This window comes from Neopsephotus bourkii, unplaced genomic scaffold (genome assembly GCF_033783945.1).
Source record: "Neopsephotus bourkii isolate Nb327-2 ecotype Australia unplaced genomic scaffold, CSIRO-AGI_Nbou_v1 NB_53, whole genome shotgun sequence".
NCBI classification, from domain to species: Eukaryota; Metazoa; Chordata; class Aves; order Psittaciformes; family Psittacidae; genus Neopsephotus; species Neopsephotus bourkii.
The window spans coordinates 15584368-15608009 of record NW_026900570.1 but is presented as its reverse complement, the minus strand read 5'-3'; the positions used below and the strand labels follow the sequence as shown (position 1 = coordinate 15608009).

Sequence of the window (23642 nt, the reverse complement as noted above, 5' to 3'; positions counted from 1 at the left end):
TTCTTCTTGTGGTTCAGAGGGGTATCTCTTTACCATGCAAGGAGATTGAATTAAAGGCTGTCAGACCTTCAAAAGGAGCTTTCACAGCTGACATGATGGCAGTACACCTACATTACAAGAACCAAGAATGGATTTATGATCTCTGGGGTATTTTTTTCAATGTTATTAATAAATTGCCATGCCTATTGGCAAAACACAACTCCTTGGTGAGGTACAGAGTGGCTGCCAGCAGCTGCTTCTGCAGTTCAGATTGTTTCAATTGTAAAGTCTGTGGTCCAGTGACCTACTCTTGGCGTGCTTCAAGAGATCCTGTAGTCATATACAAAGCAAACACTAAAAAACGCACTTTCAAAAATGGACAATAAAATTTAATACACGCTGTTCTGTGAATGCAAACTAATTCACTAAATTCATATTTGATTTCCTGTGAAATACTTTGCATTCAAGTGTGAACTCCATGCTGCAATTGCCATTTTCTAGAAATCCTGGTGAAGTGCTTAAAACTGTTATTGAAAGTTGGGAGGAAGGCAGAAAGGCATTACAGGGAAGTATTATTCCAGATGTGTGAGCATCATGGATTAATGCTTTGAATATAAAGCATTTTTTTTGGTGTTTTTGTTTTGTTTTGTTTGTTTTGTTTTGATTGTTTTGTTTTGTTTGTTTGTTTTTAATCAGATTTTTGACCACAGCATTAAAAAACTTTGTACACCAGATAAATTAGTAAAAAAAAAAAAAAAAAAGGGAAAATAATTCAGTGTCATTTTTGGATTTTTTTTTTTGAAGTTTTTTTTTCTTCATTTTGCTTAATCTGAATTATTTTTTTTTCTTGTGACTGCAGATATGGTCAGCTAGGTTAGTTACATCAGTCAAAGATAGTGACCAATGAATCAGGAAAGGTGGAATAAGAAGTTGTCACCGCTTCAGTAATAACTGAGCAAAGCATAGTGTAAATGCAAAATACAGTTCAGATGAGTGTGTATGGGAGCATATTTTAGAGAGGCTGCAGGAGCTGGTTTCTGTAACTGTTTCTTTCTTTACAGTCACTGCTGCAACACAGCTGTGTCCCCCCGTGTTTATCACACAAGGGACAGCTCTTCATGATTGTTATTGCCCATGCTTTGTAAGTTTTTACACAGTAAAATAGCATTAACATTTCCTACCATATATTATGAATAAAAAATAAAAGGTTAAAGAGGTTCAGAATCTAATAATATTCAAAGTGGAGGTACAATAGCTTTATTTAAGAGTTAAGTTATAATCTGACGACCACAGTAATGTCCAATTCGGGTAGTTTGTTTTTGTTGTATCTCAGCAACAAGTATTCAGGGAAACAGAAAATGTGGACATCTGTAGTTCTAAAATAGAAATCATTGTTAGAAAAGGATAATATAGAATATATGTATCATGTAATGGCAGAAGTACTGTGCCCATCATTGCTACAGGGTGATGTTTATTAATTTAAATAAAACCAAAGCGTTTGAAAGCTATAAATTGCATAGTTTCTTTGTGAAATAAGTCTTTTTTTTCCTCTTGGCAATCAGGCTTTTTTTGCTTTGAATATGGATGTTTATCTTTTGTCATTTTTGCACTAGAGTAGCACGGAGATAAATGTCGTAGAACTGAAGTTACTGTGCACTTGCCAGTCCAAGATGTTTTTTTCCTAATATGTATTCTGTTGTATGTACTGGCCAGCCGCGTGTGCATGTGCGTGATGGATTCCTCTCTTTCTGTTTCCATAGATTCTCTGAAGATACATCCTTTGCTTCATATAATTGTAATATTCAGAATATATTCTTTCAGTGACCCCAAATGTTAGATTTTTTCATGCTGTAGTGTTGGTGCCATTTTAAGGAATGTCTAAGCTCAAGGACACAAATACATTAAAAATGTGCTTTCACAATTCTGCCTTCGCTGATTTTGCCCTTCGCTGTTTAAAATACTCATAAACTTCATAAAGCTTCTCAATACAGTGAATCAGAAACATGCCTATTAGTTTTGTTTGAATTAGGCTGCAGTGAGTACATATAGATTAATAAATCACTGTTTCAAGGATGGTTATAAAAAATGATTTGTCAGTTGTATTGACTGATGCTCTGATGAAAGGAAAATTGTTTTGACTACAGTGCAAATGTTTTTTCAGTCTCCTAATTTTTTTAGTTAAAAGTTAGACATAATAAATTTTGTTAATGCTGAAAATACTTATGTTGTATACATCAATTTTGTTGAATTAAAATAAAGATTTAATATGCAGAAGATAATGTTAAATAGTTAATTAGCATATTTATACAGAAGAAGCACATTAACATTTGTTTTGTATACTTGCTGAGATGGTTTTGGAGCTCAAAGAGTTACAGGAAAAAGAAACAACTCTTAAGAAATTCTACTATAGTTATAAAGGGTAGACCAGCAAGGAGATTAATCGTATTTTGACTCAGTTTCCATGCAATTGCGTGCAAGTTCCAGATACATCGTGAAAACAATCAGATGATAGTGAACTGGTTAATATTCACAGAATTATATTCTTGGATACAGAACTGTTGCTCTTTTGTTGGTCTGGAAAATGAAATTCCATTTTTCCTTTCTAAATATATGTTTGTTCCCCATGCTCTCTGAATTTTATATTTAGTCCAATACACATGACATGGATGCTAAGTTTACCTAAAACAAGTATCAATCTTGCCAGCCTTGACAAGGTTAGGGCAATTGTTCTGACCTTTTGCGGTGTCATTTAAAATGGAATATATCTCATTCTGCAGTTCTGCAGATGTCAGAGATGAAGACAAACTTTGTTATAAGAATAGTTTTGATTCCATCTTATACTTCACCATCTTATGCAGGAAGTAGATCACTGTTCTAACAGGATTGTTTTGTATTTAAAATTCATGCATGTTGTTTTTAAGATGTTATTTTAAATTTCTCTGGTAATGCATGTATATTGGTCATAGATACAGCATGAAAACAATTAATTTGTAATGGATAAATCAGCATAGAATTCCCAAATAGCATAAATTCTATGTTAGTTGCACAATTGCAGGGAAGAAGTTCTGCTATACTGTGAGTATCTGAGCATATAATTACTACTGAAGTTCATTAACTTGTTAAGACATGTATTTTGAAAATGAAAAGTAAATTGGATCAAACACTATGTCATTTACTAAACATTTATGAAATATTTTAATGTAGTTTTAAGTAGGTTGGTTTAAATATTCATGTGTGGGGGTTTGGGGTTTTTGGTGGGGGGTTTCTTGGTGTCGTGGTTTGGATTTTTTTTCTGAATTGTCATTATCTCCACATATGATCCATTTGCTGTCATGTTCCTACTTTCACTGTCAGGTTTGAACACATCTGAAAATGAATACTTAACAAAACTCATAAATTTCCTTGACTTTGGGCTGAAAAATTTGCATGATATTATTAAACAGGCACAAGTGAACTCTAGTTTATACTGCAAGATTTTCAGGGTCTTCTTTCTTTATATACTAATTTAAGGATTGATATGGAAGTAAATCTCTTGATTACAGAATTGTTTTGATAAGCATGAACCAGATTCCTTAAATAGGAAACTAAAGTGGAAGCTGTGTGGAAAAGCAGAAGCTCAAGGTGTGCCCAAATGTACCCCAATCCTTTATGGTTCCAGTAGGGTCCAAATCGATGGTTGAACCGTATGTGTGCTGGAAACATTTTGTCCAGGGAACCAGGCGAAATCTTGTCTGAAATACAAACCTTTCTGCACATAGTGGAGGACTGTAGGGGCCTTGGAACCAATTTCTTCAATCTACTTAATGACTTCTGTTATGCTTCATAATTGTTAATGGAGACATAGCCAAGAATATAATCTCCTGAGGGTGATGACGACTTCCTTAGATCACCCATTGCAAGGCTTCCTCCTTAGCATTCCACAATCTCCCCACTTCTTTCTTGTATAAGTGCTAGTACATTTTGTAAAACTTGCTACTATCAGAGTTAAATAGAGGTTGTTTTTTTTTTTTAGCTGTAAGCTTCAACCTTGCACTGTGCAAACCTGTTGGTAGACATGGTATTTCCTTGACTTTGGCTAAAAAAAGAAAATGGATTGCTAGTAGTAGAGGCTACTTGTGAAGCCAGAGGAATTGATTTCGAAAGCTGTTACGTTCACATGTATTATCAGGAAGGATGTATAGCATCTTAACACTTATTTCATTGTTCACTGATGTCAGTAGTGTGATAAACTCACCAAATGGGTTTGTGTGAAGAATTATGAAAACAATGCTTTAGATCTATTTGATTTTCCCTAAATTTGTGAAAGAAGGGTATACACTGACTACAGCTGTTGGTTATTTTTCAGGATAATTATAGGTCTAAGTTAAGATTGCTTGAGTGCTGAGATTACTCTCGAATCTAAACAAATAAAGACATCTTTACAAAATGTATTTTGGAAGTCTGTGACATGAAAGGCAGTCTTTAACACTGGATTGACTCTTACGAGACTCATTTTGAACTCTTATAACTACACTCAGCCAAGTAATGTTTTCTGTAGAAATAAAAATATCTCAATGATTAAAATGTCACTGTTCAGTTGTTTTCTTCCTATTGCACTTTCTGTCTGAGTTAGGCCATGTTTCTTTCTCGCATCGCATGAGAAGACACTAGTCATTTGTGTAGTAGCTTTTGTGCCACCTGAAGGACCAAGATGGGCTTGGACCTGAAGGCCCCTAGATAGGCTGTTCTCTTCTGTGTTTGAAGAGTGGAAAAGATAATGGCAGGGAATACACAGCCACTGCCACAGCTATTCATCTTTCCAGTGTACTTTTTCCAGTGCTTTTTAGATACAGGCAGGGCGTAGGTTTGCAGACTTGGTAGATATTTGGCTATACCTGTTTGCTCTCAAGTGACATCTTGTCCAGCAACTGTTCCTTCTCATCTTAGTACCTCAGAAAGAGCAGAGGAGGATGGTGTGTGCTGGAGCAGCCATCAGTGCTGCTGTCCAGTCATCCTGCTGCCTTGTCCCAGGGAAGTGAGATGGGGGACATATTGACTGTTCTGGTAGTAGGCTCAGCATCTGTGTGTTAGTCCATACTCATGGTGAGGAAGTGGGTTTAAGTAGATGTCATGCAAGCTTCAGTGAAGAATAAACTTCTGACAGTATAGAATCACCATGGTGGTTCCTTAGTGCCCCTTCCCCATCCTGAAAAGAGAAGTGGTTTTGTGATTATTCTAGATTGCCCCCTTTCTGCTTTGCACGAACCAGGGAGCCGCAATGCTCAGCATGTGTGTGACCGATGTTCTGCAAATCAGCATCATCCCATGCAAAAGAAATGGATGGATGTTGATGATAATATTTGCTCTCTGATTACTGGTTCTGTAATTTATTAGAAGACTATTTATAGCCAGTTAATTTTCACAAAAAAATTCGTTTAGTACAAAAGTATTTCGCCATTTAGATATAATGGTCCCTTTTATTTGCTTAGGATTTAAAATACTCAAAGATAGAGAAGATAGTGCCTTGCATTGCTAACTCTGAATTTACCTTACATTCACGTGTGGTGTGCCTTTAATATAATATTGCTCTATTCAGCACACGAATTGTGTGACACAGATGCCTCTCTGGTTATACAGGAGTTCAGGGATTTTCATATCCTCATTTGTTTGATTGTTTGTTTTTGTTTCAGAAACTGGGTAAGGTTTTTTATTTTAGAAGCAGGGTGTTTAAATGTTTCTGTCTGAAACGGTACCTTTCTAAAAGCAGTTCTGTATAGTAGATAGTAGTATTATTAAGAAGTATTATGCTAGTAGCCCTCTTACAGTATTTGAGTTTCAGAATAAAATAGTAGCCATATATGTGATGAGCACATGGATTGTGGATCTTGAGGGTTATATATGTTTGGTATTTGAAAAAGCATTGTTTTTTTTTTATAAAGGTGTCTTTTGTTGTTGGGAGATAGAGCTGGTGAACTTCATTTAATATTCTATTAAATAAAAAAGCTTATTCAGAAGCTTACATAGATTTCTTGCACTTAAATAACATTTTAACACTAGAATTGAACATTAAGGAGCAATATATTTTAAATACATGAATAGCCTTCCAATATGCAGAATCACCCATTTTGTTTCTCTTGCTAGTATTCCTTTTGATTACAGATGGTCTGTGTGATAGTTGCTATAGAAACCAGACCATTTTACTTTAATCTCTCCCTGTTGCTATGGTGTGCAGAGAGCTGCTATGTGTAAAGTGTCATTTAGTTTTTTTGTGATACTCCATGTAATGGTTAACTTGCAGTCAATATTCTCTAATGGCGGATAGAGTAATGTGACACTCTAATTAATGCTTTCTACCATCAACTGTTGGCTACAACAGGCAGAAAGTAGTTGCAAAATTAGTTTAATGAATACTGTGGATACAGGTTTCTTCAAATGCTTCATGTTAGAAGAAAATAACTGTTAACTCACTGTTAGGCAGGATTGTTTTTCTTGCCATAGCACACTCCCTAACTGAGGATGAGTGTATGCAAGGCACCCACAACCTCTGAAGGCAGGGACCTCAGGTCTCACTGCCACTATGTCAGCCCAAGAGGCTGGTTTTGCAATCTGCAGTTGCCAGTAGCAGTTCCTGAAGGCAGCAGCCACTGGGACTGCTGAGAGTGAATAACCTGGACCATGGCTGTCCTGGCCTCCAGCCTTCATCCTTCTGCCAGCCTGAAACAAACCACTCTGGTGTAGTGTGTAACGCTAGTAAACCTTCTGTGCTGCAATTTTCCTTGCTGGATTTGGAACCTAGAAAAATATAATAAAATATCAGAATTCAAAAATTAAATTATCAAGAAACACTCTAAGGATGGCATGGACCGAGCCTTGGTGAAGAAAATGATCTTGTCATATTCTGAGGTTAAGTTTGGGTTTTTTCGTGCAGAATAGTTGTATCCAGAGCCAGAAGCCTCATCTGAAGCAGGCTAGCGAGGATATTGACATCCCATGGCAAATGTTCAGCAATTAGTTGCCTGCCACCTGACTTAGTTTATTAGTATCTTATACTTGATTTATTTTGATCACACTTAACAATAGAGATGCCCACGCAGCATAAAAATAACGAAGCTTCCCCTGCATGTAAGGCTTCAGGAGGTGCCTGTTCTGCAGGAGCCTGGTGACTCTTTGCCTCCCTTCTTTGGTTATCCTGCCTCTCAGGGCTTTTGTGCTGGGGGCAAGGACCAGTTTGTGCCATTGTGGTGGACTGTCACAGCACCATGGTGACACCAGTGCTGGTGTGCTCCCCAGCAACACATTCTGTGCAAGCAAAGCGAGTTTCATTGGGGATTTTGTTTGCTCCCAAGTTTTGCCACCCAAGAGAAGTTCCAAAATCCTCATTCCCCTTTCCCTGCAATGTTTCATAAATAAATAGTGAAGTGTTTAGATGATTCCAGTTATGTCCTGAAGCTTTGTCAAACACTTGCTCTGCAGGTCTGTTTCTAAGATAGGAAAATTACTATCAGGGTGCATCTGTATATGGCTTTGGTAGAGTTGCTTCATAAAGCAGAACTCATTTTGAGGCAGGAAATTTAATGATAGTGTCTTTTCAGATGTGAAATGCTCTTTAATATTATTTAACCGCCACTAAAGACGAATAAAGAGAAATTCTCTGTTCTCTCAGAAGGGGTTCTGGGGTAATTATGTATGCTCTTTGGAAATGCAAGATTAACCTTTGCAAACATCTGGTTCCCTCTGCCGTTTTATGTATTATGCACTATTTATATGTTAGTGTAACTCCATTGATGTTATGTGTTCAGAGTTAAACTTGGTATAAGTTAAATGAAAATTCTTCTTTGGCCTAGCTAATTGCCTCACACCTCAGACTTCATCTTGTTTTAAATTTTTTCAAGGCATTTGCATAATAAATATATGGAGGTGGTGAATTGGATTTCTTCTTAATGTGATTTGCAGTGCTGGAATGGAATAGCAGACATGCCTATTACCTGCCATCTGAGCAGCTGAATCAGGAGATAGTCATGGCACTTGCACTTTCCACTTTTCTTTTTCTTGTCACTTCTCTTTCTGTTTGTTCTTGTGACTGATCTTAAAATGAAACTTCTGGTTTGGGTCTCATGGCTTTGTTTAGAAAAAAAAAATGCTGGTTTTGCACCTTGAAGAAATATTTGATCACATAGTTGTGGGTGCAAAGCACAATTCTTGATTATTTGAGGGAGAGATAGGCTTATCATGTAGGAACTGGATTCTGAATGGCACACTTTCCAACACGTGTACAAATGGAACTTGCAGGGTTTGTATTTCACATACATGCTTTGCAGTGAGAGCAGAAGCCTTCTGTCACACTCTGGAAGGATTATGGGTTTGGGTCCTCTCACATTCTAATAATGTGGATTTTCACAGTCATAATACTTTATCAATATTTAGAAAGGAGATGATAAATGCCGCTAGAGCCAATAGTGTATGTCGGACTCTAAAGTAGATACACATTTCAGCATAATTCTTCATATTGAAGTCTTGCTTAGCCTGCTTAAGTGAAAATTAAATCACCCAAGACACTATAGCATTGAGAAAAGCTGTCTGAAGCTGCTGTTCCTGTAATAGTGAAAATTAAAATGGAGGGTAGAATGTTTTTGCTCTGATTCATTTGTTCTTTTTGTTGTTATTGTTATATGTGAGCTAATGAAAATGGAAGATCATTAATCTAGAGAACTGCGCCTAGTCAGTCAAGATGCATTGGGAATCTGACACCTGGAAACATCAGAATATATGATTTTTTTCATTTTAAGTTGTTGCATTTTAAAGGACACTATTAAGGCTGCTGTGCTGTGTTTATGGTTTGGGCAGTTTACAAAATCAATCATTGTCTTAAAATGTTTGCCCATGTGGATGGCATTGAAGGTAGGTATGCATGACCACATAGGTGCAGAATCTGTTTTTCTTTCATGTGTGTGACTCTGCGCCGTATTTTGGTCCTTTCAAACAAAAGGCTGGCTGTAAAGGTTGGAGCATAGCAGTCTTGGTTTTCTTTTTTTCTTTTTTTCTTTTTTTTTTAAGGAAGGAGGTTTAAATTAGGCCATGCTTATTATGTATCATAAAAAAATGTAACTCAGAGATCTTGAAAAGACAAGATTTTGTTTTGCAAGTCCAGATTGACTTCTTTCTTAGTATTGCTGATATCTAAGGAAAACAAATCATAGTAACCAATAGAAGTCAGATTTTATTACGAAGTAATGTCTAATGTGTCCTTGAGCAAGAAATGTTATTTGCACCATGTTGGCATAAATAAGTTTCAGTTATGGATTGGAATGCATGTGATTGTTATGTCAGGCATGTCTTGATAGTTTTGAGTATAGTTTTATTTTTTGTAGTTATTTAGCAACTGGATAATCTTTAATTACAGGTGAAGCATTTGCCATTTATTTCTTATTGGTTAAGACTACAATAAGTACTGTTTTGGCTCTTAAGTGACTTGTTATAGTTTATAGACATTTTCACAAAAAAATCATTAAAATTTTTGTCAAAAGCATAGTCAGTATAGTTTATGTATAAGACTACTCTTGCAGAGATTTCTTTTATACCCAATAGAAGACTACTTCATTTCTAGCTTTCTAACTGTCTTAAATCGCTCTTCAGCAAAAGTGAGACATTCCTGGCTTCTTTAGTTGTGATGAGCTGTACTTGCTTGTAAAAACCCTAAGAGTATTGCCGGGAAGTTGGGGTAGGACTGCAAGGTGTCACTATAGGGGAAGAAGAGGAGCAAGAACTTGTTGGTGCTACTTCTGGGGGAGTTGTCTAGTATCTGGTTGCAAGACAGAATGGAAATAGCCATTATTTTTTTCTTTTATTTTTTCCTTAAAGAAGAGCAAAATCACAAAATCATGCCTGTGTCATTTATGGGTTTTAGGTCAGTTTTTACTGAACAAATATTGCTACTGCTACAAATACGCAGTAACTTTTTAAGATACAGTTGGTACTTGTTGTAGTCCTGCTTTATGATTAACTGTGGAGGTGTGTTCCTTTTACACTGGTTTCAGTAGAAAACCAGACGTGGCGAGCTTACTGTGATTATTTGTGTTTCTAGAAGTGAAATTTCTCAGCTGAAGATTTCAAAGTGGAATGAAGCTGCTCCTGAAATTACATGTTTATTGCTTCATTGCTGAAAATGGTTGTACATCTAAGTCCATAATTTTTTTTTCTGAGCATTTAATTGACTTTAATGGCACAGCATGCTGAGAATATTAACTAAACGGCCTTTCTATTGGTTTGTCAACTTACATGTTTTACCTATTGATAGTGATAGAGTTAGGACTGATTTTACTAATACCTATCTTCTGTCATCACATGTTGCTTGTTTTCCCTTTTATTATTTTTCTAAAAATGATGTTGTAATCTCTTTGTAACATGTGCTTTGCTCTGTTTTGAGTTCTTTGAAGTACGTCACACAATTGAGAGCAATGAAAATTATCAGGTATTACAAATAATACCTAGAGCACATATTGTAGATGCTGAAAAGTATACAAAATTAAGCTGGGATTCTATATATATATTTTTTTTTCTTTTAAAGAAACATAATGGAAAAATAGAGGTATAACTTAAAAATAATAAAAAAAAAAAAAAGAGAAAAAAGGAAAATGCAAAATGTCCTTACTTGTTTTCTTCCAGAATTAAGGAGACGCTTTGGGCTAACTTTAAGATCCCTACTATTGCTCAGTTTTTACAATTCTTTGTCTAAGGCACAGCGCTCAGAACAAACCAAACTTGGAGGAAACAAACTTGTATCATCCTATTTTAATAAAAATCATGAGTATACTGTTGAGATTCCTGGTGACAATTGAATCTACACAATTTGCTGGAGCACAATATGAATTCAAACAGTAAGTCCATAAATGTGTTTGATAAGTAATTTCTTAATCCCAGAGAAAACTGCCTCTTCCTTTATTTGGTGCCAAAACCAGTCTGTGAGTATTGTGTGTGTGGCAGCAGCTGTATTAAACAATTTCCTAGATTGTGAATATGGTTAATTGCTGCAGCTATTATTTCCCTTGGTGGGAAAAAAAGCCCCATGCCATCTGAAGGAGAAAGGAGAAAAGGAAAAAAATGCTTTAGGATTGGAATTGTAATTGCGAGCTTGTTCCCTCTATTCTTTGACCAAGGTAGCTGGGTACTAAAAAGATAAGCCTGTCAGTGAGTTCAAAAGTTGCTGCGGTGCCGGAAGGTTGCTGTCCTTATGATGAATGCAATGCCAGCACGGTGACATCTGTGAACAGTGTAAGAGATACCCATCTCCATGAGTCATTGATGGCGAGGAATGTTCTTGGTTATTCTAAGATGCAGGACTGTGATGAGAAATGCCTTTTTCACGGTAATGTCTGATGTCTCAAAAATAAGCTCACTAACTTCTTGAGTACTGGTGGCACATTATGGACAAGCTGGAGCGCCTGGCTAAGCGTAGGATGTACAGACTTTCCTGTGTCTTTGACCATGAACAAAGAGAATTTGGGATAAATCCTTCTGAATAATTTCATTCAGTGAATGAGACCAAGTTGGTAGCTCACCAGAACTAAGCGTTTGGTATATGACAGTGGTGTTCAGCCTGTTATCAGGTGTTAAGACTTATTATACCTGATGCTACACAGAAACTTCTGCAATCGATCTACATCCAGCAGCACTCTTTGTTAATAATTCCCTCTGTCATAACTAAAGCAATATACAGATGTGATCTAAATCAACTGTTTTGTAGGTGAAGTAAACTGCTTTGAATCCTATGTGGAAAAACAGTGAGGGTATAAGGATGGGCATGGAAAGTTATTTTTGTGTTATAGTCCTATTTTGCTTTTAGTCCTACTTGCAAAATACATCAAGTATTGCATGCAGTTAAGCAATACCTTACTTTTGCCCTCTCCAATATTTGAAGGAAATTCTAGCAAAATTAAAAATGACAATCCTCTATTTTGTAAGAGGAGAAGTCCTAAAAAGCAAGACTTATTTGAATGCTTATAGTGACCTGGTAGAACAGTGATCAAAGGAGCAGAAATACGGTCTTGCTTTTTACAAGAGCTATAGCATACATTTATGGAAGAGGTTATCCTCAAGTAACGATAGACACTCCTGAATTAGCAGCACTTAAGAATTTTATGCATTGTGAAGAGTAGGTGAGAGACTGGAGGGTATACAGGAACATCTTTTTGCATAAAGATTTGTTCTCTTTTGATTTTCATAAAGCTGAGATTGAAACACCAGCTCTGTGTTCCCATCACTCGTGTATACCCTAGTAGTGTGAAAGGGTATGCTGGCCTCTCTTAACCATTCATGACCAAACTTAGTGGTGGTGTTGAATAGGTGGATATTAGATATCCTTAGGCCACCCTTAGCCTTCTTCCAGGGATAATTCGAAGTCAGGTAAACTGGGCCATCTGCACCAGGAACAGATCTGAGTTCTGGAGCTCCTTCTGCAGACTTCAACAGGGGCAAAGCAGTGCCTGAGGCTGCACTGGCAGATGTCTCCCATCTCCAGCAATCCTGTCACCCCAGCAGCCACTTCCCATCCAGGGAAGCTGCTGGAAGGTGCATGATGGGCCCTCTGTTCATCTGTGAGTGATGCTGATGCCGATTCCTGACCTTACCCTGGGGAGGAGGCAGTGGGCAGTGGGAAAACGGGCTGGCTGCCAGCAGGGCCCTGCAGGATGTTAATCTGCATTATAAATTACTAAAGTTGGTGAAAGGGAGTTTAAGTTCTGGCTTTGAAACAATGTTTTTGTTTTCAAGGCTGACCTTGGGGGGAAAAAAAAAAAGAAGTGGTTTAAGAATACAGAAACCAAACATTTCAGTAAGGATCAAATGAATGGTTTGGGTTCTTAATACTGTGTTTCTTGAACTGTTCAATGTCCATGTAACAATCTGATTTTTTCTTTTCACTGGAACCCAATTTACTTTCTTTAATCTGTAGCAGTCCAAAAATTATTTTCTTGCAGGATATCTTTTGACTTCTGTTATCTTTTACTTATTTGCTCTCGTTCCTTCTCCGAATGGAGATGCTGTTTTTCTGTTATTTTAGTAATCATTTCATGTCTAGTGTTGTCATTGTTGCAGGATTTAAACTGGCATCTACAGGGGGATGTAGATATTTTCCCAGGACATAGCACTGTAGTTTGTTTGCTGTATCATACTTCCATTTGCAGCTAGTAACACTTTTTCACTTAATTAGCCTCTAGGCAAAAAAATGTATAGCTGTGACATGCTTCATTTCACAACAGTGTGCTGTATTCTTTATCATATAGATGTTACGTAGCTATGAAACCTGCAGACCTTACTCTGCTGCTTATTTCAGTCAGTTTGAATTTCTGATCACTCTGCTATCAAAACAATGTATAATCCAGAGATGCCAAGAGTAGTCAGACTTAAGTTACCATGTATGCAGTCTGTCTCAGGGGACAAGGGCTTCCTGACACCACATCAGGTTTCAAGTGAAGCAGGACTGTAATGTTTAAAATGGTTTTATTTCCAGTGGAATACTCTGGTGCCATCTGAATTCTTCCAGGCAAGAAGTAGTTGGAGGAAGTAGAAATTTCATTACTTAATACCCCAGGGATTTCTTATTCGAGTAGATGAGACGTGCCATCTGGAAATTCTTGTTCATTCACATGATGCAGCCTTTTTTGGACACTGAAGAGATCCAAGGTGCTCGGTCTGAGTTGCTTTGGAACTGCCCAAAATAAAATGGGGAGAAATATTTTGAAGTCTTTATTTAAAATAAATAAATAATAAGGCAAAAAAAAACAAACCTGTTTCTGTCTGAGTTGCCCAGGTTACTGTGCTCCGCTGTGAAGCCAGACTTTGCTGCTGTGTACTGCTGTGCATCAAGCACTGCTTCTTTCCTTCTCCTCTGCACCCAGTTGTCCCTTAAAATTCCTCATAGGTCACCAGCAGCAGGGTGTCCTTCTCTGTCCCTCTCTTTTTTTCTGTTCCCCCAAATCGTTATCCACTAGAGGCTCCAGTGAGGTCCATGGGGATTGTGGGAACATTGCCAACCCTGGACAAGTGTACTCGGCGCAGCCATTGTGACATTTTCACAACATCCATGTAGCTGTCTTGGTTTTTGCTGTGTATGTTTGATAGGATGCAAGCTTGGGGCCTACTTGTTCTGGGTTTTCTTTGGAAAGTGCAGGCTTGAGAAGAGTCTTTGATTTGGCAGAGTCTGATGTATGGCAGAGATGTACCTGTCTCTCTTCACCTCCTACCCCACAGCCCTGGCCTTGGAGCTTATGGGCTCCTGGGCTTTTGTGTTCTTTGGGTATAGTGGCTGCTCGTGGAGCCAGGAGTCGGTAAATCATCACCCTCAGGGAGACCACAAAGCCCAGAGGGTGCCACAAAACTGGTAGTAACATGTGGTTTGTATCACTTACCATTGTGTAATGCAGGCATCCTGTTTGGGTCTTGGGTCAGGTTGGAGAAGGATGTTTTAAATGACTTTAATGAAGTGTGCTGAAATTTTACTAATAAAACAAGATTTATTTTGCTCTTTTAAAAATCTATTCAGTTCTATTCAGCCTTAATTTCTAAGGCTTTTTGTCTCAAAATTGAGGTCCTTTGTGACTTCTGTGTAATGGAGGTGGTGTTTATCCCTCAGCGTTTCCTGTGGAAACTACAGTTTCTTTTTACTTGTCTGCTTTTTTGTCTTATGTTTTTGCATAAATATGCAAATCTGTAGGAAATTAATATTTAGTGAGATTTTCCCCTCAGTCAAGTACTATGAGAACTTGCAAATGAGACCAATACACAAAGGGAGAAACAAGCGGTTTTTTTATCAGAGAACCAGTCTACAAGGCCATTATTTGCTTACTTCTGTTTGGTTGGAAATAGTGAAATATTACCCATCACCTGCAGAATATCCACTTCATAGTGCACCAACTGCTTTTACCATACTAAGCTCTATTTTCCTAGGAAAAGTTTGTTTCAAATAAGCTGGTATATGTATATATGTTTTTTTTTTTGTTTATTTTTTATTTTTGTTTTCATAAGAAAGAACTATCAGGGAATTTCACCGAGTTCTCTGAACCTCTGAAGAAATGTGTTTTGAGCTGCATTTGAACTTCTCTGTTCCATATGATACAGTTTGCCTATCAGTAAGAGCCCGGTTTAGTAGAAGTACTAATAGGGAACATGAGCTGGGTTTAGACTGTTGTGAGACAGGTTAATTTGTTCCTACTGATGATGTTGTTGCAATAGTAATCCCGCTCAGTACGAGAGGAACCACAGGTTCAGACCCCTGGTGCGTGCTCTTCGCTGAGGAGCCACTGGCGCGAGGCTACCATCTGCGGGCTTATGACTGAACGCCCCTAAGTCAGAATCCTGCCTAGATGCGTGATGTTGTGCTGTTGTGTCATTGGTCACTTGTGATTGACCCAGGAGATGACAGTCTTGTTCAGAATGTGTGGGTTAAAGCCCTTCCTGAATCTTTGTTAGTGAAGACAGGCCTTCCTCATAGGAGAAGGAAATCTCCTAACTTCAGACCTGAGCTTGTCTAGCCTTGAAAGGTCTTCCATCTAAGAGAAGGACACACTTACAAAACCTATGACCTGAGGACTTTGCTGTCACCATCCTAGCTCGCTAGGCCTTGACACATAAACCTCAGGTGTAAAGAGTGGGACCAGTTCTGCACATGCTGTGCCTCACCTAAAAATCCACTGCGCAGGCCCTAAGGGTTTACTCACACTTGCAAAGCCCTGTAGCAACAGGCAAGGGATGAAATGGCAGGTGCCAAGGTGCACCAGAAGCTGCAGATCCAACCTTGCGTGCAGGTGGTTCAGGACATTGGTTGCTCATGATTGACCCAGGAGATGACAGTCTTGTTCAGAAACATCCTGAATGACCAAGCAGCCTTTTTTGCAACCAGATTTGCCTATCCCACATTGCCCTTGGTCATCGTGCTTGTAGTAAGTGTGGGTAAAGCCCTTCCCAAATTTTCACTTGCGAAGTCAAGCCATCAATCAATTAGATAGCTGTTTTGCAGAAGTGCAACAAGTTGGGTAACTGTGGATATGGGTAGCCTTGAATAAGGCTTCAGAAGATACCAAAAGTACTGTGAAAGGAAAGTTTTGTTATGGTGGTGTTGTGTTTTATTTATTTTTATTTATTTTTTTTATTCTTTAATGATGTAATTTATGTTTACTTCATCATAGCAGCACATTCTTAAAATCTTCCAGCGTTGTTTTAATTGCTATAAAAGCTTGACAAAACAATAGTAAAGCGTCCTGTAATTACCTTTTAAATGCATTTCTTCTTCAGTTACGAATAAGGAATGATTTAGAAACAGACTTCAATAAAAATTAAAGTGGTTAAGCCCTTGCTTATTAGTTAAAATGCATAAGTAGTAGAGCATTACTTTACCATTGTCTTCTAAATGCTGAGCATTATGTAGTATAAGGAATGGAAATTGTAAGTTCTTTCTATAAGCAGTAAGATCATTGCAAGCTAAATTTGGGAAAAATTTTGTGGAATTTTACGTATAGTGTTTGTAGAATCACAGAATGGTGGAAGTGTGAAGGCACCACTGGGGATCAAGTCCAACCCTCTGCTCACTGCAGGCTCAGCAGGAGCTGGATGCTCAGGGCCATATCCAGTCGGGTTTTGAATATCTCCAAGCATGGAGACTGCATGGACTCTCTGGTCAACCTGTTACAGTGCTTGACCACACTCACTATGAAAAACAGTTCATTTATATTTAATTGGGATTGTCTGTATTTCAGTTTGTGCCCACTGCCTCTTGTCCTGCCATGGGGAATGAATGAGTTGTCTGGCTCTTTATGACTTCCTTTTGTGTATTTATGCATATGGATAAGATCTACCCAAACCTCCTATTCTCCAGGCTGAATGTGACCAGCTTTATGTCTCTCTTTTCATGCCAGATGCTCCAGTGTCTTCCCCACCTTCATGGCCCTTGGCCAGGCTCACTCCAGTGTGTCCATGTCTGTCTTGATGAAGCTGTGTTTCTCTGGGAAGGAGGATTTTCCATGGCAAATAAGATTTTCTAAATTATATCCTGTTGGAAATGTGTGGTGAACTCTCGCCCCGCCCTTACAGGTGCTATGGATGAGTGGTTTGGAGCCTTTCTGAGAGCCAGGGACTCAGTCTGAGCCCTCACTGTGAACACTGTGTGCCCCAGGAACTGCACTGCTTAGATGTGCTTAGCAGGTGGCTTTTCTTTTATTCCTCCATCTCCATTCCCTACATCCCATCCTTTGGTCAGAAAGTTGTAGCAGTTCTGGTTAAAAGTTTAGTTTGAGATGGGGTCAAGGTAGGACTCAAACTCTGTGGTTCTGTCTATTTATTTTAACCTCTCCTGTGACACAGCAGTTTACTGGCATGTTAAATGACACACATCTAGGAATGGAGTGGATGCTACTGGGCAAAAATACATTCCACATCTACTGCGTGTAGCTGGTAACTTTCCAAATGCTTAGCGCACATTGCTTTGGAATGACTTGTACTCAGTCTGGTTTATTCTGTTTTCTTTCCTCTTCATTCTGAGTGGGACGTTTTTTGTTGACTTTCACTTAAAAGAAAATGCAAACTAAATAGTGTTGATACTCAGCATTAGCTTTCCCCACATTACTGTAAAGAACATGATCAAATCTGTCAAGCATTTAGTATCTGCAGTGGCTGGCTCGCCTTAGATGCTCTCACTCCTTCTCTTCAGTCTCCCTCTCTTGACAATGTGATTCTGTAGCCGCAGTGGCTTTTAAAGAGCTTGAGCCGGGAATGACAAGAGCTTACCATTAGCACACCCACTCAATTCAGTAAGTTTATAGTTTTCTGACTGGGTAGGTTGTTTAGTCAAGTCAGAAGCCCTTGACCATGGAGTTCACCGTGCTTCTGCTTGGAGCTAGCCAGATTTGTCTCATGCAACACATGAAAACAAGCCAGGATCCTGCTTTCTTCCCTTGTGTACTCTTTGGGTACTTCATGTTCCTTGTCCTTAATTTTTACTCTTTTTTTGGAAGAGAGAGATGGTAATAATGACAGTAGATTTCTATTAAGTGGTGGCTCAGTAGTTCTATGGAGACTGTGGGACAGGAAAACTCTTTCAATCTCATCCCTTCTGCATGGGTTAGTGGGGTTTGCTCTGCAGTATTATCTGCAGAGTTTGTGGATCAACTAATGTGTAGTCTATTTCATGTCACTGTTATCTTCATTGCAGGTACCACTAATTCCAGTACATTGGGTTGTGTAAGTGTATATAGTAGGCAGCTTGGAATTTAACTTGAAGCATTATTCAATAAGCAGCTTTGCTGAAATAAAGATTAAAAATAAGAATTAGCAAGAACAGTTTAAGGAGAAGGAAGTACTACAAGAAAAGGTTAAAAGTCTGGCAGCCTTTCTAAAGTATTTGCTGGAATTAAACCATATGGATAATTTTACTGTGCTGATTTGAACTGAAGAAAAGCAGCTTTTATGTCAAGAAACAAGGAGTACTGTGTCCTCTTGCAGTCAAAAGATAGCATTACTGTGCCTGGTGTCAAGTCAGAAGATAATGTATGTGTTCATAGGTATTCTTTTCTAAACTTAAAATATATATTCAGTACTATTGTTACCCAATGCAGTAATTTCTCCATGTGATTTCAGGAATATTTGCTAAAAATACTTTACTTTCAGTATTTTAATAATTTTAATAGATGGATCAAACAGTTCAATGTCTACAGATAATGTCATAAAATAAGTTTCTGATTACTGACTTTTATTATTTTATGCTTTTTTGTTTTCTGTGGTATTTTTAATAAGTCCTTTTATAATCAAAAAGAAAGATGCGAAGTCGTTTCAAATTATTGTTACTGATAATTGTTCTTTGGCCAACTTTGCCACCTAGCGGCTATAATTAAACAGAACGGTTCATTTTATTTTTTTTTTATGTTAGTTTATTTTTTTATTTTTTGGTGATGTAAAACAGTAGTGCTGGTTTTGCTTGTTTTTTGTTTTTTTGTGTGTGTGTGTGTGTGTGTGTTTCCCCCTTGCATTGAATATTCTGTTTACTGAATTGGCATCATTTTAAGCTGCAACTGAAACCACACATAATATGCTTATGAAAATACGTACTTTATCTACTCATGTTGTTTAAAAGCTTAGTAAATAAGTGACTGCACGTATAAGAGAGCTTATTGCTAGAGTTTTTTGTTTTGTTTTTTTTTTTTGGAAAATAGTCTTCTCATAATAGAAGCAAAAGAAAAACTCTAAGCCCTGTCAAGATCTCATATGAACAGATGCAATTTGAGACCTCTCCTTGTATGTGCTAGACTTCTTCCTCTAGTTTTGTTGTTGCATATGTAAAATAAATCATCCTTCTTCAGATATTGACCCTGCAACGTAGAGAAAAGAAAAAACTTGCATCTGCACTGCTTTTTGCTTCTAGTATGTTTTATAGGCACCTTTTCAGACTGCGGAGTCCATAGTAGTAATAATAATATGTAGCTATTGTTTTCTCCCTTTCCACTTGCTCTTAGTTCTGATGTAGAACCAGATCAAGAAGAAAGAGAAATGGGTTATCTTCTTTCAATCTGTTTAGGTTCCAAAGGAAAAAAAAAGGTAGCTGTTCTCTGAGTAGCAGAGCTGAAGAAGTTACATTTCCTTTTGTTGTGTGTCCATTTTTTCTTTTGCATATCCCAGTGACAGTAATTCTTTCTAGACAAGTGACAGCATGTGTTGTGACTGATTCAAAGTTATTTATGTGGTGATTTCCCACACATATAGGCACAGTATGGTATATACTGTATAGTATAATTGGCCTGGCAGAGCATGTGACCATTGTTTATAATTTAGTATGATTTTGTAGTTATAAGTGGTTTGTGTGTCTCTTATTTTATCCATCTTACAGTACTTGTTAAGCCTGTAGAAATGAAATATCCTTGAAACTTCCAATATTTGAATTAAATTGGCCAACAGGTGCAAAAACTGAGGAGATGTTGAAAGGAAGGTCTTCTGGATGAAAGGAAGGATCACACAATTACATAAAGTTTTTTCCCTGAGAAACCTTATTTAAAAAGCTATGGGAAAGATCATCATACATCTTCATCAAAATACAGACTAGAGAGCATTCTGTATGTAATAAGAAATGAAAATGACATGGACATCTTGTTAATGTTGTCACAGCATTCGTATTATCAGATTCAATAAAGAAAATGATTTAATTGTTGGAATATGTTCAATTAATCCTTAAAGTACAGGAGTGAGTAAATGTAGGAGCAGAAAAATAGGGGGAGGTAGTACAGACTTTAATGAGAAAAAAAGAAGTCCTTGGCTTTTGAGCTGAGGACTAAGGGGAAGTGCTGCTAGCATCTGAGGTGGCATTAAAGATGACCTTCACATTGAAGGATTAAAAAAGGTGACTAGGTGTAGAAGCTGCCAAATATGCATTGCTAATGAGGTTTCTGATAACAAATGTGTAAGCATGGTGCAACCTAAACTGGTAGCAGAATATACCTCAAGAATTAGAGTTCTTGGTGGGGAAAACCAGTAAGAATTTAGATAAATAGGAGAAAAGAAGAGGGGATACCACATAGAAACATGGTATGTTTAAATACCCGTCTCACAGGAGAACCTGAAAAGCAGGTTGCCAGTACAGAGGGTGATAGATACAAGTAGAGGATCACAAGAAAGAAGTTAAAGTACAGTTGATGTTGCTGGGTAGCGAGAGATAGAATGAACTGCAGGCAAACGGAATAATGGGGAATAAGGAACTTCAGCAGGCGGGAAGAAGACGTGTTTGTGAGTGGAAGTCCCTATAAGTAAAGCTAGATAGCTTGGATAGCAGGTCATACAATATCTCCTTCTGCAGCAGTGAACCATCTAGCACAGTAGTCAGTCTCTAACAGTACTTAATAATAATGCTAGTTAGAAAAAGTATGAGAGTGCCTGTTGGCCTTATGAGGTCCCTTGTTCTCCTTGTTTTGTCAGAGGATGTATCCCTGCCTATTTGCATTTGTATCAGTTTATCTATTTCCTCTATTTGAATTTGTCCAGTCTCCTCTCCCCCATTACTGTCTGTGGTACTGCCAATGGCAGCAAATTCCAGAACTTCATGTCTGATATTGTAAGAAGTATTTTATTTTACTTGTTTTACTTAATTCACTTGTTTGAACTTGATCTAGAAAGTTTAAACTATGATTGCAGTTCTCTGACGTAGATCAGTGTGAGAAAAACTACAGCTGTAGTTAGGATGATAGCTTGATGGATTCATACAAACCAAGATTAGTGATCATTTGAGGCAAATTATTTATTATCTGTCTTTTGAGAGCTTTTAGCATGTTGAAAAATGAGCTTGAAAAAATTGCAGTTTATGTTAACTCTAGATTAACAGGCACAGTGAGTTTCGCTTATACTGCGTTTTTCAGGATCAACTATGGTAAGAATGAGGGGCTGCTTTATTAAAAGATAATTAAATTATTTAACTAATTTTTGTTCAGAAACTGTGTATGCCTAGATGATGTACGGCAAGAGTGTTTTAAGTATTGCTAGCTAATACATGCAATCAAGCCAAAATAGTATACTGATAGATCACTAAGTCAAAAGATTTCAGGTTATAAGTGTTTCACTCTTTCAGTCTACATTGAGTTGTCTGCAACTTCAGTAGCTTCTCAAGAAAAAGTAAATTAAAAATTGAGCAGTACACATCTGAAATAATGCCAGCCAACATGGAGTCCTCTTAATAAAAATGAAGGCTCCTTAGCACTAATATTCTTTTCCAGAGAACGGCTGCCAGAGAAGAGGGCGTTTATAACATTAATAGAGTCAACAACATTCATTTCTGGTGGAAGACAGGAAGGTGGGAGCCATAGTTGGCAAAAGTTCATTATCAGTGATTAAATCAGCAAACTGTTATTTACAAATGTTAATGGAATGCAGAAGTCTTCAGCTTGTGAAGCATATTTTTTATATTAAATTTAGTTGCTTAAATTTTTCCTGGAGAATGCAGATCAGATATGGATGATACAGAAGAGTATCCTTTTGGAATAACACTAAAATATCAGGTGACTGAAGAGAATGTCATTGTGCTCTTTCAAGCTGTGGAAGTGTTGAACATCAACACCAGTAGGTTCTCAAAAAGCCTTGGCAGCAATTGAGTTCAGCACAATGTCACAAAGAGAAAGACGACACCACTGGAGAGAAGTCATATCCTAAGGTTATTTCCAGCACTTTCTGAAAGCCAGATTTTTCATAATTTGTATTGTGTGTGTAATGTATTTCACAATACATAGCAAAGGCTTTGTAAAAGTAGGACTGTTTTTGAGAATCTCATGTAATTTTTTGCCACTAACTTAATAAGCAAAATAAGTATTTGTTTTGGTTTTGATTTTTGACAAGGAGGGACTACATCATTTTCTCTACAGTTCAGGAAACCAAGTGATTCAGAAACAGGTCATTCTGCCAAAAAGCATGAGATTTTTTTGTCATATTTTCTGTGTCACCATAGACCACTCATACAGTTTTGTATGGATGCTTGAAATGTTTTTTTTTTTTTTGTAGATAGCTGAGTTGCTTAAAATATCTCAAATGACTTTCTCTGAAGTGCTGCATGGAAAGAATCTTAAATGGTACCAAGTAAATTAATCTATTTAACAACTGGCTAATATACCAGAAACCTTTAGCTAAAAATTATACATTATTTCATAAATGCTGACTCAGATAAATTACTAAGAAGTAGGCCTGAGAAGCTTTAGAAGAAGGATTACAGTTAAAAGCAGATTAAATTTTTGACTTAAATTTAGGAATCCGTTCAGGTGGGTGAAGTTGTCATAACTGAGAAAATCAGACCTAAATACTTGTGCGTATAGAATTTAGGGGAAGAGGCCTTTATGATGGGCAGTGGTTTATACTGACTTTGCATACCACTAAGATGACATCCTAGAAAAATAGATCTTACTAATCTTTGAATGCTCATGGTGGAAGGTTTATGAGAACTGGAAGAAAGCAAATATAACCAGTGTTCAGGAAGTGTGAAAAGGAGGATCTGGGGAGCTACAGGCTTGTCAGTGTTAGCTTGATCCCTGTGAAAGTGATGAAGCAAATCCTTTTGGAAACTGTTGTGAAACATATGAAGGAAAAGTAGGTGATTGTATAGGTGACTGGTAGTCAGCATAGATTTACAAAGGGCAAATCAGACTTGATGAGCTTGACAGCCTTTTATGGTGAGATGATTTGCTTAGAAGACAAGGGCAGAAAAGTGGGTGCCATTTATCTTGCCTCTGGCAATGTTCTCTAAGCTGTTTTCCAGGACATCCTCATAGACAAAATGATGGACTAAATAAGAGGATGATGATGTGGACTGAAATCCACCAGAACTGCCAAGCTCAAAGGCTTATATCAATAGCATGTATTCCAGCCCAGCTGGAGGCCAGTCCCTAGTTTTGTGCCCCAGGGCTGCTCCTGGAGCCAATGCAATTTAGCCTCTCCATTGATAGTGTGGATGACTGAGCAGAGTGTATGCTCAGCAAGTTTGCAGGTGTTACAAAACTGGGAGGAGTAGGTGGGACATTAGAGGGTTGTGCTGCCATCCAGATGGACCCCAACTGGCTGGAGAAATGAAACTGACAGGAACCTCATGAAGTTCAACAAAAGGAAGTGCAAAGTTGTGCCCTGGGAACAAATAATCTCATGTACCCGTATAGACTGGGGTTGATCAGCTAGAAAACAGCTTT

The 23642-nt window shown here is 37.7% G+C and overlaps 1 protein-coding gene across 6 annotated transcripts in view; it reads left to right on the top strand.

The window, feature by feature from the left end:
- Window positions 1-23642, top strand: part of CACNB2 (calcium voltage-gated channel auxiliary subunit beta 2) — a 249802-nt gene that overhangs the window by 40567 nt on the left and 185593 nt on the right. The gene's annotated exons all lie outside the window — the stretch shown is intronic.